At 37.4% G+C, this 17,864-nt stretch overlaps 1 long non-coding RNA gene across 1 annotated transcript in view; it reads left to right on the top strand.

Moving 5' to 3' along the window:
* LOC135406871 (uncharacterized) overlaps positions 1–11,328 on the top strand; it is a 31,011-nt gene extending 19,683 nt beyond the window's left edge. Inside the window, exon 6 of the long non-coding RNA XR_010426539.1 lies at positions 11,182–11,328. This is a non-coding gene — a long non-coding RNA (uncharacterized LOC135406871). The remainder of the gene's footprint in view (positions 1–11,181) is intronic.
* Positions 11,329–17,864: the final 6,536 nt, after the last annotated feature.

Genomic DNA, 17,864 nt, shown 5'->3' with positions numbered 1-17,864 from the left:
ACAGGTACAGTCTGCACTACTGGGAGGACTAGAGCAGGGTTCACAACTTTGAACCCTATTTTAGATTGTGATACTTATATATGCCTCATCTCACAATAGACAGTCTGTGGGAAAGAGAGTTCTGTACCTTTTATCTAGTAGTGGGTGGCTAGAGTTTCTTCATGTATGACATCTATATATCCCACAGCAGAGATTTGAAGATCAGTCTGTGGGACATCTGCAGTAGGTCAGTCTCAGTTTCTATTGCTGAAGTAGTTCCACTTCATGTGAGTGATTATGGAGTAAATGGTCCTTGTGATAGCATAAGAGTGTGTGTGACTCCATGACCTAACGACAAGCCTCAGTGTACGTGATGAAGAAGGAATATCCCTCTGTAATATACCTTTACCAATATATATATTTAGGAAAAGCTTTCTGTGGATCATGAATGAGGACTTTGCTCTTCTTAGTCACATGGAAAGTTCAGATCCGGAAAGGCAAAAGATAAATGATCTCTGATTTTCCACTTCCAACATCACTGTTCCTAGTGTTATTGTTAACAGCTAAAAAGAAAAAGGATAGGAAGCTTTAGGAGCTCGCTTTTGTGTGGTCCTTTTCAATAGGAGCTATGTATATGACTGAAGACTGACATATCCTCAGGAAAATACTCTTTGACAGGTAAGGAAAGGGAAAAAATAGGACAATTTGCTTTTTTAAGACAAGAAACTGGATTTGATGACACATTGCAGCTCCTAGTTCTGCAGAGAGTGAGACCAGTGCTACTTCTAATTGGTAGGGGATCCTGCTTCTGTACTTGGTGGCATAGCCATAATAAGAATGCCAGTACATAGTGGTGAGATGGAATCATGAACTGAATTAATATAGAGATTTTGTGCTTAAGAACTGAATGGATGGCCGGACTGAGAGAGTGGTGGTGAATGCTGCTGCATCCAGTTGACGGCCGGTCACTAGTGGTATCCCCCAGGGATCAGTGCGGGGCCCAGTTCTATTTAATATCTTTATTGATAATCTGGATGAGGGAATCAAGTATACCATTATCAAATTTACAGATGACACCAAGTTGGGGGGGAGTGTAGATCTGCTGGAAGGCAGGAGGGCTCTGCAGAGGGACCTGGACAAGCTGGAGAGATGGTCTGATTCCAATGGGATGAGGTTCAACAAGGCCAAGTGCTGGGTCCTCCACTTTGGCCACAACAACCCCATGAGTTGCTACAGGCTGGGCACAGAGTGGCTGGAGAGCAGCCAGGCAGAGAGGGACCTGGGAGTTTGGATTGACAGGAAGCTGAACATGAGCCAGCAGTGTGCCCAGGTGGCCAAGAAGGCCAATGGCATCCTAGCCTGTATCAGGAACAGTGTGGCCAACGGGTCCAAGGAAGTGATTCTTCTCCTATATACTCAGCACTGGTGAGGCCACACCTGGAGTACTGTGTCCAGTTCTGGTCCCCTCAGTTCAGGAAGGATATTGAGGTGCTGGAGCAGGTCCAGAGAAGAGCAACGAGGCTGGTGAAGGGACTGGAGCACAAGTCCTATGAGGAGGGGCTGAGGGAGGTGGGGCTGTTCAGCCTGGAGAAAAAGAAGCGCAGGGGAGACCTCATCACTCTCTACAACTTCCTGAAAGGAGGTTGTAGCCAGGTGGGCATCAGTCTCTTCTCCCAGGCAACCAGCAGTAGGACAAGAGGGCATGGTCTTAAGCTGTGCCAGGGGAGGTTTAGGTTGGATATTAGGAAGAAATTTTTTACTGAGAGAGTAATCAGACATTGGAATGGGCTGCTCAGGGAGGTGGTGGATTCACTGTCTGTGGAGATTTTTAAGATGAGACTGGATGTGACACTTAGTGCCATGGTCTAGTAACTATGACAGTGTTGGATCAATGGTTGGACTTGATCTCAAAGGTCTTTTCCAACCCAGTCGATTCTGTGATTCTTCCAGTACTTGGTCATACAATGCCTTGTATCTTTTTTTCACTTGGTTGCAATTAGTAGCACAGTTCAACAAGTTCCACCACTGGCTTCTGTTTTAGTCTATTTGTTCGAAATTGAATATTTGGTCTCATGATCCCATTTGATATCCAGGTCTACCTCTTTTCTCTATGTCTTTTCTCCATGTCTTTTCTCCATGTCCTGTGTTACTGTTTGATATAATTCATCCCTATAGAATGTATCACAGAATCATAGAATGGTTTTGGTTGGAAGTGACCTTAAAAATCACCTGGTTCCAGCCCTCCTGCCATGAGCAGGGACACCTTCCACTAGACCAGGTTGCTTAAAGTTCCATCCAAAGCCCTGTATTATGTTTCTCTCTGGAGGTTTTATGTGGTCTGTTATAGTCTCTTTTCTCCTCCTCTCCATCTAAGAAAATTCCACGTATTCCACATTCCCTCATAAACTAGTTGTTGTGATTACAAAGGAAAATTAGACAAACAGTCAGATTTTAGTGGAAAGCAAGATCTGCCATTCAGATTGCTGTAAACATCCACAGGACTGGTAAACAATCTCTGCTTTTTGAAGCAGAACTGAGATGTTCTTCATGTTGCTAAGTGGTGGAATGATACAGAGCTTCAATGTGGTTGATCATAGCTCTTTCCATTCACTTAGCCTGCAGTGAAGCATTGTGTGCTAAATAATTCTATCCTAAAAATCAAGCAAGCAAGCAAACAAAACCAAACTTCCAAACCCTAGACCAACCTAGTAGAGAACAAATCATATAATAATAAAATTACACTAGATAAGATCGTGTCATCCTCTTCCCTGTGCCCCCATAACTTTCAAGCAGGTATACTTTATCCAGACTAGTCTTCTTCCATTTTATTATATTAATTACTCAACATACACCATATAGCTGGGAAATGTGTGTTCAAGGACCACTGAATGCTGAATTTCCTGAGTGCATCACAATTACAGAAACATCTATGCTAAATGACTTTGCCTTGAATCACTGTGAAAATCTGCTCTATTCAGCAGCTTTGTACAGATCTGATCCTTACATGTGCTGAAATGGTAATGAATGTTGGTTTTCTCTTTTAGTTATTGTGACTGTATGTGACCAACATGAACCTGGTGTCTCACTATCATGTGAAAATCCATTTTCCTTTTTCTATTTAATGGTCAAAACCTGTCACTATTGTAGATTTACTGTGGTGACAATACAACAGCAGCAGACTCAGACTCATGTTTGAAAACTACAGAAGAATGCATACATTACACTGTAGCTTGACAGACCAGAGAGAGGCAAAATACAAATAAAAGGAATGCTTTGTTTGCTTGTTTTATCTTACTTTTTATTACCTTCTGTTGTTTTCATTTCTTAAACTTCAGTTGTGTTTTTAGCAAAGGGTCACATAGATGGTTTATCTCACATTATAGACCAATAATTTCATCACAATTAGCGTTAAGCTTCCTAGAATTAATTAGGTTACAAGGGACCTCTGGAGCTTATTTAGTCTGACCTCCTCCTCAAGGATCAGCTGTGAAATGATACCAGATTACTTCAGATTTTTTCCAGCCTTTGGCCAAGCAATTTGTTACAGATTTAATGGTTCTTTGTGCCAAAGATAGTGCCTGTATGTTTAATTTCCTTTGCTGTCAATGGTGGTCATTGCCTTCTGTTCTTTCTCTGTGACCCTCTGAGAAGAATCTGGCTCCATCTTCTTTTTAGCCACCATTAGTCAGAGGAGCAAGACTGCAATCCCATCCCTCCACAGCCTTTCTTTTTGAGTTTAGACAAATGCAATTCCCTCAGCCTCTCTGTGTACCTCCTGTGCTCAAGCCACCTGTTTTGGTGACTCACCCTATTTTGATGTTGACAGCTTGCTGAACTGAGAGATTCAAAACTAGACACATTAGTCTATATGCATTATTCTATATCATCTGAAGATGATTTGGGGAGGACTCCAAAATGGTCTAATTTGTCCAGTGTTAACTTTACAACTTTGAACAAAGTGTGTGTTTACTTGGAGTAAATTTTGCAGAAATCCTGCTTGTTGAGACACCTGAAAGAAAGATGATGTAAGGAGGGATGGGAGACAAAATATGTTGATGATAGATTAAAATAGAGAAAAATTTCTTTCCAGTTATTTACTAGAGCTCTTAATATCTCGAAATTAAAATCCTAACTGAATGGAATCAATTTTTTTCAGAGCTGTTGTGCATCTGAAAGGCCTTGAGTTCAGAATATCTCTAAATAATGAAATCTTGATATTGCAGATTATCATCTCAATTTCGTAGTACACATCCACTCTTTAATAATATTCTGTGTGGCTGAATTCCTACATGGCTGAATGAATTGTCTCAGGAAAGCACTTCATGGAAAAAGGAGTTTGTTTTATTTATTAGGTATTCTCAAGATTTCTGAATAATCTGTTGCTGCTTAATTGTTTTCTGACATTTTCCATTCTAATACCCATTATATGGAACTAGATGGACATTGTTGTCCAGTATCTCCATGTTATAAAAACAGCTCATTACTTACAGAAATCTGGGAATTAACTAAAAATAGTCATAGCATTGTACATTTGCCTAAAAAGGAAATAAATGGGTGAAAATTAATCCCATGGTCTGCAAAGACCTGGAAGAGAAGAGCACAGCAGGAGGTAAAAGGAACAAAGGTTTTCCTAGCATATGGAAGCATACAGGCTTTTCAAACAATTTAAAGTAATCAATATTAAAGTTATTTGCTGAGTGTTTTACAGCTTTATGCTTTCTTTCCCTCAAGCAAGATTTAACAATAATTCCTTTTCATCCCTTCAGGATGCTCTGAATTATATACAGAAAAGTCTTTCCAAGCATAATCTCATGTTTGGAAAATAATGACCTTAGGTTCATGTAAAAGTTTAATATAATATGCCCTTATTTCTGCTACTGTTGATGTAGTCAATAAGCATTTGGGCTTATTGCTACACTTGGGCTAAACAAATGGAGTGCTGTAAATTGTGTTTCAGGATACTGTCATTTTGAATGCACCAGAGTTCCTCAGCACTTTCTTCAGCCAGCACACTCATGTCAATCATCCACCTTTTGGTACATCAGGGTTTTCATTAGTTTTGTAACTGCCTGACCTTGTGCCAGACTCAAGCAGACAGGTAGTTCATAACCCTTTACTGTCAGAATTAGCATTCATGATACTACTTAAACTGCAGAGCAAATTTAGAGTTCATTATTAAATGAGGCATATGTTACTACACTTATAACTGATTCAGTCTAGTTATTTTTAGTTTGACCTTTTCTGTATTCATCAAATCAACTTTGAAATAGACATTGAGGTACCCTTTACTGTTAGCTATAAAAATTCTTAGAGATAGTTTTTTTCATTGAGCTTTCTGGCAAATTCTCATATATCACCTTTCTGTTAGCTTAAGTATAAAGAAGAGAAGATGGAATCATGTGGATGTTAATGACCATTTTCTTCGGCTGTATCCTCCCTCTTTGCCTTTGCTTTTATGCTGAGAACTGAAAGGCTAGTGTTATCAGTTCAGGATAGCATGGAAACTTCCACTGAGGATAGCAAAAATGTGTGAGGGTAGAAGTATATATTAAAGAGCATTTAGTCTTAATATAGCTTTATAGACAAAATTTCCCCATTATTACTCTGATTTTCTGGCTATCCCATCCTCCTTCCTTGAGGTAATCAACTGAGGACAAAGACAATAAAAATTCAAACGCACTGGAACATGACAGGCTTAAAAACTGTTTCATGTCATTTTCCTTTCACTGTCTTGGATTTCTAAATTCTAACATGGAAAATATCTTCAAATTCTATAAACTTATTAGGTACCACAAAACATTAATCCTTAAAAAAACCCTCTTTTTGCACTAAAAAAACCCCCTCACGTTTATCACTGAAGCCCTCACTCACTGCTTCTCACTAATGCAAAAGGATAAATGTTCTGACAATATATTAGAATACATACTTATGAAAACATTATTACATTGATAAACCATAGTATTAGCAAATATATTCAGAATTGAACTATTTGTATACGTAGTAGAAAAGATATTTTATCAAGCTGTTAATTACATGTTACTTTATGGTTCACCGAGAGTCCTAAGAACATGTGACTGTTCACATGTTTCAATAGTGAAAGTACTTAGAAATTCACTGAAGTAAGGTCAAAACCTTCAATCCTCTTGCTCATTCCTCTTTTCATCTCCCTTTTTTTTTTTGTAACTAGTTATGCAACCAACTTTTTAATTAAAAAAATATGCAATTATAATAGACAAAGGTTTTAAAAGTATTCAAATATCCAACTTTGACGGAAGTCGATGGGAGCTGATTAATAGCTTTTAAATCTAACCTGGGCTATCGTTACCCTTATGGGCCATTGTGAAATGGGAACTGCTGCATTTTGTGTTGAATAGAGAGTTTGAAAGTTGCATCTGCTCTTATTTCTTTTTTGGTAGGCACCGGTCTCACTTATTGCCACATAATAATTTTGTACTCTGTGACCACAGTTATGTTATACAACTGCATACAAAAGCAGTTTGTTGAATTAACACTTTGGGGCATATGGAAAACAACAAATCACAAAAACTGTAAGAATTGTAACTCTGAAATGTACTGTTTGAACTTCCAGTTACTGTATAATGTAACTGTAGTTCATTCCCTTAGAAAACCCTAAAATCTAATTTAGCTGTATGTCATATTCTCTCTTCTGCATGATCTAGATGAAGGCTTCAGTTCATATTCAACATGACAAATTCAGAAACCTAATTAAGACAGACTGACTCACCCTCTGAGAAAGTTCAGAGGCATTAGTCTTTCTTGAGAAAGTTGAGGAGGAAGAGTGTAAGAGAATTAGATGAGTAAGCAGGACTTACTTTAGGATAGCTGGTTTGCCTCCCAGCACTATACATTGGAAGTGTAGATGCATCCTTAACTAAGTCAGGTGTCTAGTACAGTCACTCTGAACCTGGCAAATAGTCCTCATAAAGGTACGCTGTGGTACAAGCAGGAAGGAGGCACACTGGGACAGAGCTTACTGCACAGCTATCTTACTGGGGGAACCAGACTTGGGCAGAGACATGATGGTGCTATCATATGAATCAATTTGTAGGAAAAAAAATGCAAACTTGATGCATGATTACACCTATTTCATTTACCTAAATATACATTTTGGAGCAGACTGATTTCTGTATGAATAATTATCTTCTTTTTCTGGTATCTCCTTTATATCCTCTAGAATGTAGTACATTCTAGATCCTAAAGTCTGTTTTTCATCTTTTATGTAGCTAGGAAACAAAACATTTTAAGTGATGTATTAAAAAATTAAATAATATACAACATATAGAATAAAGCACATCACAGTTTTGTGGGTTTTTTGCAAGATTTGTACATGTGTTACTAACAGTGTTACTTTTTAGCCTTCTAGAATGTTTCAACTTAATAACATTAAATTCCATAACCATTTGAAGAAATGAAAGAATTATTAGTTTTGTGCTGTTTATGGGACTCTGCTTACATTTTAATTTACCTTGATTTCTATGTAAAAATTCAGATATATACAAAAATAAAACTTCTGAAAATCAAAGATGGAAGTGTGTGCTTTTAACTTAGGTACCCAATATATTTTGCTTAAATTTAAGAAACCACCACCCAGGAGGGCATTCTAGGGTGCTTAGTTTAAGCTTCTTGTTATTAATTCCAGAGGGAATGGAAGAGAAGTCTTGGACTGTACACTCCAGACTCAGACCTCCAAGCTTCATATGAGGAGGCTCAGCTTTGCTATCTGATTGATGCTTTCCTTGGTGACACCTTTATATGAAAAATAGCAAGCAGGTTCTCAGGTCTGGACTGAGGACGGCATTAGGTGGAAGATAAGTGCAGAACAGACATTCTGAACATACTGGCAATCTGAGAAATCTCAGACCAATCTAAAGGAATCTTAAAATTACTTACTCTCTGAAAGCTGATGAATTCAATTGCTGCTTGGGCATTAGAGTCTTGAAAAGGTCTTAATCACAAAACTTATGGACAAACTCCAGAAATATTTTGGATTTTTATATGATTCTTATGTCCAGCCAAGAAAAAGCAGAAATATTGAAAGCCGCTGATTTTAATTTTTTTTTTTAATTTGTGAAAATATTAACAAATTTTGTGAGTTCTTATGTATTTTAATTTTGGAGCATAATATATTTCACCTACATTTTAAATTAAATTAAGAATGCAGATTTCAAAAAATACAAACATATATATTAATCTTTTAGTAGAGAGAGCAAAAGCAACATTTATGCATATTTTGTTCTGCAACAATTAAACAAAGATATTCCTTCATAGAAATGAGAAATACTGGCACTAAATTCAAACTTTTAAATGAGATACCACATCTGGGGTTTCAGCCCAGAATCAGTGTGATTGTTGCTCGAAATTGATTATCCAAAATTATAATATTAAAAAAGGCCAAAAAAAAAAAAAGGAGTATACATTGGTCATTTAGGAATCAGGAAAAATCTGTGACTCTTTGAACTAATGAGTCCTGACTACTGGTTATCTTCTTTTAAATTCCTTGTCTCAAAAGTAATATTTTTTTTATGTCAGTCAATCTGAATATTCAGCTAACATCAGCTAAAGAATATTAAATGACATCTACTTTAAATTTTGTTTGGGCTCCTTGAAAATTGCAAGGAGCTTCAGACAGTTTTTTTGCTACTGGCCTAATAATTTTATTTTTATTTGATGAATACTTACTTTCCCTAAATCTAGTCTTCAGTTGCAAACATCAAAAAACTAAAACCTATTACTTCTACAGCAAACAACGTTCTCACCATATTCGGCTGGAGTCTCAGGCCAAAGTTCTATCTAAGGTTTTAATTATACTTTATAACCTTAACAAGATTTTATATCTGGTAAGTCAACTCTATGTCATGTAGATTAGGCAGAAAATATAGCTATTTAAGTTGTTTGGGTTTTTTGTTTGGTTTTGTTTGTTTTGTTTTACTGTAAGGCATCATATAGAGTCCTTAAATATATTTTATTTCAGTATTATCAAAGAGCTCTGAATATTCCTATTCCTTAATGCTGCTGTTGTTACTTTTGTTTTTTATTTTATAATTTGGTGGAAATTTCTGAAAAAGAAGTGTTTTCTTTTTCTTCAGAAAAAGATAATAAAAAAAAAATTGGTGTAATCTTTGCTTTCACTCAACTCCAAAGCATTTTGCTTTACTACACTGAAGAGAAAGAAATTTTCCCTGTTCAGTTCAATGATGATATTTCTGGTACCCTATAAAAGTCCAGTCGCTCCGCTACACTTCCATTCTCCTGTTGGCCTGGTTGCATTGCATCCTCCCTCACATTGCAGCCTTTTTTTTCCTGAACTGGCATTATGACACAGGTAATCCATGAAGAAAGTCTGGTTTACCAAAAAGAATTAAAGCTGAAGGCAGTTGAACTTCAACTCAGAAGAGGAGTAATAACTATGCAGAGTATGGAAGCTGGACCAATGTAAAATAACTCATTCTACTATTTCTTAAAGCTTATGATTAAAGCTTACACTTAAAGCTTACTATGTTAACAATGACAACAAAAAGCCCACGTCATTTTACTTCCTTTCTGTGACCAAAATGGTCTGAAATTTTTCTGGTACAGTCATCCTGTACCATAGCATTTTTTTCATAAGAGCAGTAGTAAGAGCTTTGCAATCTCACATCACAGGCTTTAGCTGTAGCTCTTTCTGTGAATTTTCTCATGTGCTCACACTAGAGCTCCAGGAGCTGGGCATCACTCAGCAGTGGGAGGTAACACAGAGAGTGAGGAGCCATCACAAAGTGCTTATTACAAACCTATCTTGAAGATGAGATCCCTGTTCAGGTTTCAAAGATATCTCCTTCTTTTTTTTAACTCCTGCCTTATAATATGGGTGAAGGAGAGTGAAGTGAGGCTAAAAGAACACCAGCAGTCCCTACAACAAAATTATCAATTTTAGGTCTATTCTTTCTTATTTGTCCCCGTCCTATGCAGCAGATTCCCTGAATTTGTTCCTGAGGAGGAGGAACAGCGGCGATCATCTGTTTATGGATCGCATCCAAGTAAATTGCTATGGGTTGAGCTGAGGACAGACTAGCCTACAGAAATCAAGCCTCCAGTCCTTGCTGACTTTGATGACAGATTCTTTAAAATTGGATTGAAGCCAGACTTCAAAGAGGAACTGAGTTCAAAAATAAGCTTTTTTTTTCTTTTCAGAGCAGATTTTAAAACTTTACCTGATCTGAAGCAGTGAGTTTTTTTATGACAGCAGATTTACTTTGAAGTCCATCTTCTCAACAAGACATATCAGGGTATCTATAGGCATAAGCAGAGCCAACTGAGCTCGAAATACCAGGATGTAGATGTGGTGAATGCTACACATGCCTACATGGGGGTTTTGTTTGTTTTTATTAACATTGGAGAGAAATTTGTTCTTTTGAAGACAAGGAATTATCAGCATCAGCAGATTTAGAATAATCAGATAAATTGTAGGACAAAAGATGAGAAAAAAATTGTTTTGTCATTCTTAAATATTATATCACTCTTCATCTGTGAATATATTAATTTCTTGGAATTATTAAATGAGTCATTAATTTAGAAAACCTAAAAAATGTATTTATATTCATTTGTGTAAGAATCTTTCCTCAATTGATTAAACAGATTCATAGATTTTCCTCTCTAATTGCAATACTTTCAGGTCTGTAAGGGGGAAGCAAAAGTAAACTGAACTGGGTACTCATAAGGAGGTGAAATCATGTCTTAGTGATGTTAGTGACGAAGTATCATGCTGCCAATTGTGTGCTTTTATATGTGATTAATTGTATCAGTATATGAAAAAAAGTGGAACAGAAAATTTCTGGCTTATATTTTATGTGGTCAAAGGCTAGAAAGTGGGGACAAAATATCTATTTTCTAATTACATGTATATTTATATGCGCATATATACTTGTGTGTATTTATACATAGATAATACTTCATTGAACACAGATCAGTACTTTCACTAAACAGGTGAAATAATTAAGGAAAGGTCTATACATGAGAAATTGTATAAGATTACAGATACATGACTGAGATACTTTTTTTTTATTCATACCTTTAACCTGGTGCTCAAGTTCCAGAGTCTCATACCTATTGTGTAAGGGCACTTGGGAAGGTGAGGGAGGCCAGCAGGGGATTCTCCTGCTGCTTCAAGAAGTGACTTGTTTCCATTCCCCCTCCATCTCCTAGGTCCTGTCTTTCTGTGTGGTGGCAGAATAATACAGTATAGAAGACACTGGAGTGGCTTCTCTATCCAGACCAACTTAAGACTTTTCAGGGAAGATCTTGATGTAAAGTATGATATAAAATATTTTCATAAATTAAAGCTTTATTACATCTGGTGCATTCTATTTGTGCATTTGCTTTATAATTTGAGTCACAAGAACGAACAAATTTATCTGGCGTAATTTTTTTTCTTTTTAAGATCAGATTTTTGTTCACAGTTTCATTTTCTCAATTCCATTTGCAAAAATTCTCTTTTGTCTCTCTCTTTCTCTTTCTCTTTTTTTTTCTTTCTCTCACTCTTTCTCTCAATTTCTCTCTCTGTTTCATATTTACACTCTAAAAAGAAGTTCCGGCCATTGTTCCCAAGTCAGTACAGCCCTATGGTGAGTCTATGAAACTTCATTTCCACAAAACACATTCATAGGGACTAGGATACTTGATGCAATCAGTATATCAGATGACTAGTGTTTCACTCTGTCTCTTACAGAGAGTGAGAATCAGTTGAACCAGAGATGTACTTAAGCCATGAATTTCAGCTCAAGATTCAAATGCAGTTCTTAAGCATTTCCGGATAACAGGCTCTTCTTCAAGCCAGTATGCAAAAGAAAATTATTTAGTTTCAAGTTTTGTTAATGGTTCAATGTTTTTCCAGAATACTTTAATCTTGAAATCAAATTTGAACAGTTCAGAAAAAAACCTCAACTCTAAAATGGTTGAAGAAGAGAAATATGTTACAGGTTTTCATCTGTATTATTTATTTCTATACATCAAGGAAGTAGTAGAAAAAATGAATGTTGTGTGATGCATTTAAATTGAACTTTCAAAAAGACTTTGGACAAAGTCTCAAAATAATCTGTTAAGAAAACTCATTAGACAAAGTGGAGAAGATCTGGTTGCCTGAGCACTGCCATTTAGAATAATTTCAGACTCTGTAGGGCGCTGCATCTAATTTTACGTGTCATTCTCTGGGAAATCAGTCACATCAGCTGGCCCTGTGGAAGTATCCTAGATACCACAAGGTGTCACAACAGGAACTAGGCACCACTGTTTAGGCTTACAAGTGCCGTTGCTAGGGAAAATAGAACTTACCTTTCAAAAGCTCTGTAGAGATCTGGAACCAGAAAGTTCTGTTTATAATGCAAGGGTTTTGACTGCTTTCTACTCCTCTTAATATCAGTTAGGGAGCTAATTTTTTTTCTGCCATCATGCAGGAAACTCATACCTTGAGTGAGTACTCAACTGACTCTATTGAAGGCGAACCTGCCTATCACACTTCTATATATATAATAGTTCTAGAATCTCCCCTCAGAGTTCTCTATAATATTTTGAAAAGCCTGTTGCACTGGGAGAAGTTTCGTTTCAGTGTAAGAAAGCAATTTTTTAAGGGAGTACAATAATTTGCTGGAACAACCTCCCCAGATATATGGTAGGGTCCTCATTGTTGGATGTTTTCAAGATGCAATTGGACAAGACGCTACATAATCTCATCTGGGCTCCCTTTCCCATGAAAGGTTGAATAAAATAATCTTTTGAGGTCCCTTTGAATGTGGGCTATTCTATGATTCTGTGAAATGGCCAACCTACTTTACTGGTTGTCACTTTTCTTTGTAGTGACAGTCATTACATAAATTCTTACACTTTGTTTTATTTGGGGGGTTTTTTGTTGTTTTTTTTTTCCCCCTGCCCCCTCCTGCCCCCAGGAATGGACAAAGTTAAGTGCATCTTGAACTTGACAAATTATCACAGGAAGACTTAGACAGAATATTTTTGCTTTTCATCTCTTACAAACACTGGACTTCTTGCTAAAAAAAGAATCACCAAAAATGTTTGGGTGATGTTACCACAAGATACCTCTCTTGCTTCATGTTTCTTTTGCTTCCAGTCACTGCTGCAGGCATCACCCCACCATATTACCACAGATCTTTCGTCGCACTGCCCACCCGTGACACCCCATACAGGACTGCCCCACCTGCCCTCCCACCAGTCCAGGGACCCCACGGCCCGCCCAACCCCCCTCCCCTCCCCCAAATTGGACCGACAAACCTCTGTGCGCTCCGATGTTCCTCCTCTCCACTTCCACGAAGGTGCAACCCCTCTGAGTGCAGCGCAGCCCGGCTCAAGGAAATTATATCATTCTGAATAAAGTACAGGGTTTGGATTAGGTGGCTGTATTACTTGGGATAAATGAACAGAAGTAGCAGAGAGTGTCAGTACACTTCTTGCAACTTGAAAATACAAAATAAAAGTCCAGTATCTGACTTCTGATTCTCACCACCATGCAGCTGATTCTCCTACTGGCCAGACAAACAGTTTAGGAGGAAAGCTTTCTCTTCCTCCTTCTGGCATTGCTCGCTGCACACTGGTTCTGTCACCTCATTCCTTCTCTATCATTCTCCTTCTCATCTTTGTTTTTAACTTTCTTTTCTTTGAACATTTTACTCTTTGAACATTTCCTCTCCCTTCTACTGTTAGTTCTACCATATTTATTCTTCAAGCTGTCTCTTGTGTTAGTATTTTTCCACCCACTCCTCCTCCCCTGATTAACAGTACCTTAATAGGACTGTTTCCAGAAGCAAGTATGTTTCCTGCAGTTACGGTTTAATTCTTTCAGATAAACACAGGTATAAAAAATTGATGTCTGACTGAAATACTCATGTTTTCTATTGTATTTTATCTAATGGATACCTATCAAGATTTCCACTGTTACATTTCCCTGTACCCAAAGAGTATCTTTTATTTAAAAAAAAAGGGTCAAAAACATAAAATAGAGCCTGTAATATATTATACTGTCTTGTCCACTTGCTCCTTCTACAAGAGACCCTCAGTCCCCTATGGAGCCACCCTTTAAGCACTGGAATACTGTGATGAGGTCACCCACTGAGCCATCTCTTCTAAAGGAGAAAAGACCTGACTCCTTCAGCCTTTCCTCAAAGGTCATATGATTAGCCCTTTAATCACCTCCTTTGGACCCTCTCCAGACCATCCAGGTCTTTCTTGAATTGTGGGGACAACAACTGGACACAGTACTCCAGGTGCAGCCTGACAACCACTGAGCAGAGTCAATCTAAGGTAATGAAAATAGTTGCTGTAAATGATATGTCAGCATTTATAAGGGAACAGTAGGATGACATTATATCTGGAAAAGAAAACAGTATAAAAGAATCTGAGAGACCTAGAATAAACTGAATAAAACTTCTATATCTTATCTTAGGTTTTCTTACCTCCTGCTGTTCATAGTTTTTTCCTTGATGCATCACTGTCCTTTTATCCTCAGAAATATTATGTCTTTTCTATGTGGCTATTTTATAACTTTATATGAACCTTCATGTTTCGTTCTTTGACTCCAAATACATTTTGTGACTATTGCTTCATAAATAAATATAATAATAAATGTACTAGTGGATACCTGTAAAGAACAGATCTACTTTGTCCTCACATGTAAGTGTTGAGATGAATATGTGTTGGGCAGATTAAGAAAGTATTGTTTAGTGTTAGTGGTTTATTACTATGCAAACTCAATAATAAATTAAAAAAAAAACCAACACAGAAAAATAACAGGCGCATAATGATATCCTTGAGACGATACATAGGAAAGCTAGAACAGCAGGGGTATTAAAGCATGGTAGTTTAGATAATGAAGTCAAATAAATTGTCTTCATCATTGGGCCTTCATTGTCACCAAAGTACACTGTGATAAATGAAACATGTCTGATGGAAATCGTAAACATTTATATTTAATAAACAGTTATTAACACTTTTATAATGTTGCTCTTTTATGTTCATTACATGGTCATTGCATTACAGCAAGTTTATTTCCTGTTTCATTTCTCCACTGTCATTGTGTATCGCAAACCTGTGCAAAGCAGATCTGTTTTTTATGTTCTACTGTACAGCATGTGAGTAACGTTCAGATCTTAATGGAAGTGTCACATTTCCAGATCAAATTATCTAGTTTTAACAGCTAAGGGGAATCAAATTAATCAGTAAAATTAGAATACAAACCAACATAAATGTTGTGGTTCCCAAGATGTTGACTGAAATACATGGAGGTCATGTTTGCCAGTTATCACATTAAAAGGAAGTCAAAGGCTTAGTGAGTTGCTCAATTAGTTATCATTAGTAGTCCTAAATTAGGAGCATATATAAAAGTTTAAACTGCTAAGAAAGTGCATGGATCAAGTGAATTTAATAGCATAAATAATAACATGGATTTTCTTTTTTTTTTTCCCTCATTAGTTTCTTAAACACTGACATACAGGAATACATAGAAGCCCAAAATATTTGCTCTGATTTATAGATAATTTTTGCCTTTGAAACAAGCAAAATCTTTATTTCCAAGAATTAAAACTGGAATCTCCTAGAAAACAACTTCACAACATTTTGGAAGAATATGGATAATCATCAGGATGTTTGTCCCTATTGCTTTACATATCTATTCCTTCTGTCTGTCTAAGCAACTGGAATGTGTCTTGTTTTTCTAGCATATTTCATAAGCACACACTGCCAGAAATAGGACATTGAGTCCAAATGTGTGAGACTTCTAGAATATATGTTAAGCTTCACCCTCTTCTATCTGCACTCCAAATACCCCTGAAAGCTGCTAATTAGCTCAAAACCATCTGCTTTCAGTCTGCCATAGGGTTTACAATTTCTAAATCAGGAACACAGCAACAAAGACAAAAATATATTTTGGTGAGTTGACCCTGACTCGATGCCAGGTACCCACCAACACTCCATTACTCCCCTTCTCAGCAGGACAGGGGAGAGAAAATATAGCTAAAAGCTCATGGGTCAAAATAAGCACACGGAGAGATGACTCACTGATTACCCTCACGGGCAAGACAGAGTCAACTTGGGAAAAAATAATCGAATTTTATTGCCTATCAAATCAGAAGAGAATAAAGACAAGTAAACCCAAACCTTAGAACAGGCTTCCCCCCCATCTCCTTCCTGGGCTTAACTTTATTCCTGATTCTCTACCTTCTCCCTTCCAGAAGTTCAGGGATCTAGGGAAAGGGAGTTGTGATCAGTTCATCATGCCTTGTCTTTACTGCTCTTTCTTCCTCAGGGGAGGACTCCTCACACTCTTCCCCTGCTCCAGCACAGGAGTTCCCCCCTCACAGGAGTAAATACTCCATGAAATTCTCCAACATGTGTCTGTCCCACAGACTGCATTTCTCTATGAACTGCTTCATTGTGGGTCATTTCCACACAGTGCAGTCCTTCAGGAACAGACTGCTCCAGCCTGGGTCCCCCATGAGGCCACAAATCCTGCCAGCAAACCTGCTCCAGTAGGGCTTCTCTCTCCATGGGGCCACAGGTCCTGCTGGAAGCCTTCTCCAGTATGGGTTTCTCACGGAGTCATAGCCTCCTTCAGGCATCCACCTGCTCCCCATGGGGTCCTCCAGGGATTACATGTAGATAACTGCTCCCCTGTGGACCTCCACGGGCTGCAGGGGCACAGCTGCCTCACTATGGCCTTTACAACAAGCTGAAGGGGAATCTCTCTTCTGTTGCCTGGAGCACCTCCTCCCCCTCCTACTGCACTGATTTTGGTGTCTGCAAGGCTCTTCCTCTTACATATTTTCAGTCTTCTCTCCTCTGTCTTCAATTTGCTTCTGCACAATATTTATTTTTTTTTTCATTCTTAACTCTGCTATCCCAGAGGCACTGCCACTGTAACTGATGGGCTCAGACTTGGCAGGAGGAAGGTCCATCCTGGAGCTGGCTGGCATTGGGTCTGTCGGACATAGGGGAAGCTTCTGGCAGTCTCTCACAGAAGCCACCCCTGTAGCCCTGCTGCTTTCAAAATCTTGTCACGCAAACCCAGTACAGATATGTCAACTTGGTAAAGTTTCGTAAAGATTATGAGACTTTAGGGGTGAGCAAGAGATGACATTAGTATTTACTATAAGCATAATAATGATGTATTGCTATCAGCTATAATTGTGACATCAATTGCATGTTCTACACACACACACACACACATCCACTTCTTAATATACTTATGTTCAAATTCATATGAATTTTTTTATATTTTAGTTTTAAATGCCATGCATCTTCTATTCAGGTTTCCATGAGGAATGCTAATATTGAAAACAGATTCAAAAATTCACACAAACCTCTCTGACATTACCTTTAATACTGCATGTTCTACAAGAAACACTACAGAGTTTAAAATGTGGCATAGTCCATTTTCATAATTTATTGATCCTGAAGCAGTTAGAAAATTGCTATTTATTTGTCATTGCTTTACTACTGGCCATGCAGGTGAAGAAGATTTTGTGTCATTTTGATGGACCAAGGTGGATTCTCAAATCTTTGACAATAATTTCTCTGATGTGCATAGAAATTGGATATATTAAGACAGACTACAGATCTTTTTCTTTGTCAGTGGAAAAAACCAAACATATATAAGTGAAATAGTTTTATAAATGGAGAAAAAACATAGTGCTTCTTTTCATGTTACCATAAAATTAGGCAAAAAACAATTTCCCAACTCTGATCAAAATAACCATCCATATTAAATAAGAATGGAAACTTATCTTCAATGTTTGCATGTAAAAAGAGAATATGAACAATTTAGTACAGTAAAAATCAAATTTTTGCTATATCAGAATGCTCACTAACGAATTTCAGATTAATTT

This window comes from Pseudopipra pipra, chromosome 2 (assembly GCF_036250125.1).
Source record: "Pseudopipra pipra isolate bDixPip1 chromosome 2, bDixPip1.hap1, whole genome shotgun sequence".
Classification (NCBI taxonomy): domain Eukaryota; kingdom Metazoa; phylum Chordata; class Aves; order Passeriformes; family Pipridae; genus Pseudopipra; species Pseudopipra pipra.
The sequence above is the reverse complement of the archived record's forward strand: the minus strand, read 5'-3'. Positions and strand labels throughout refer to the sequence as shown.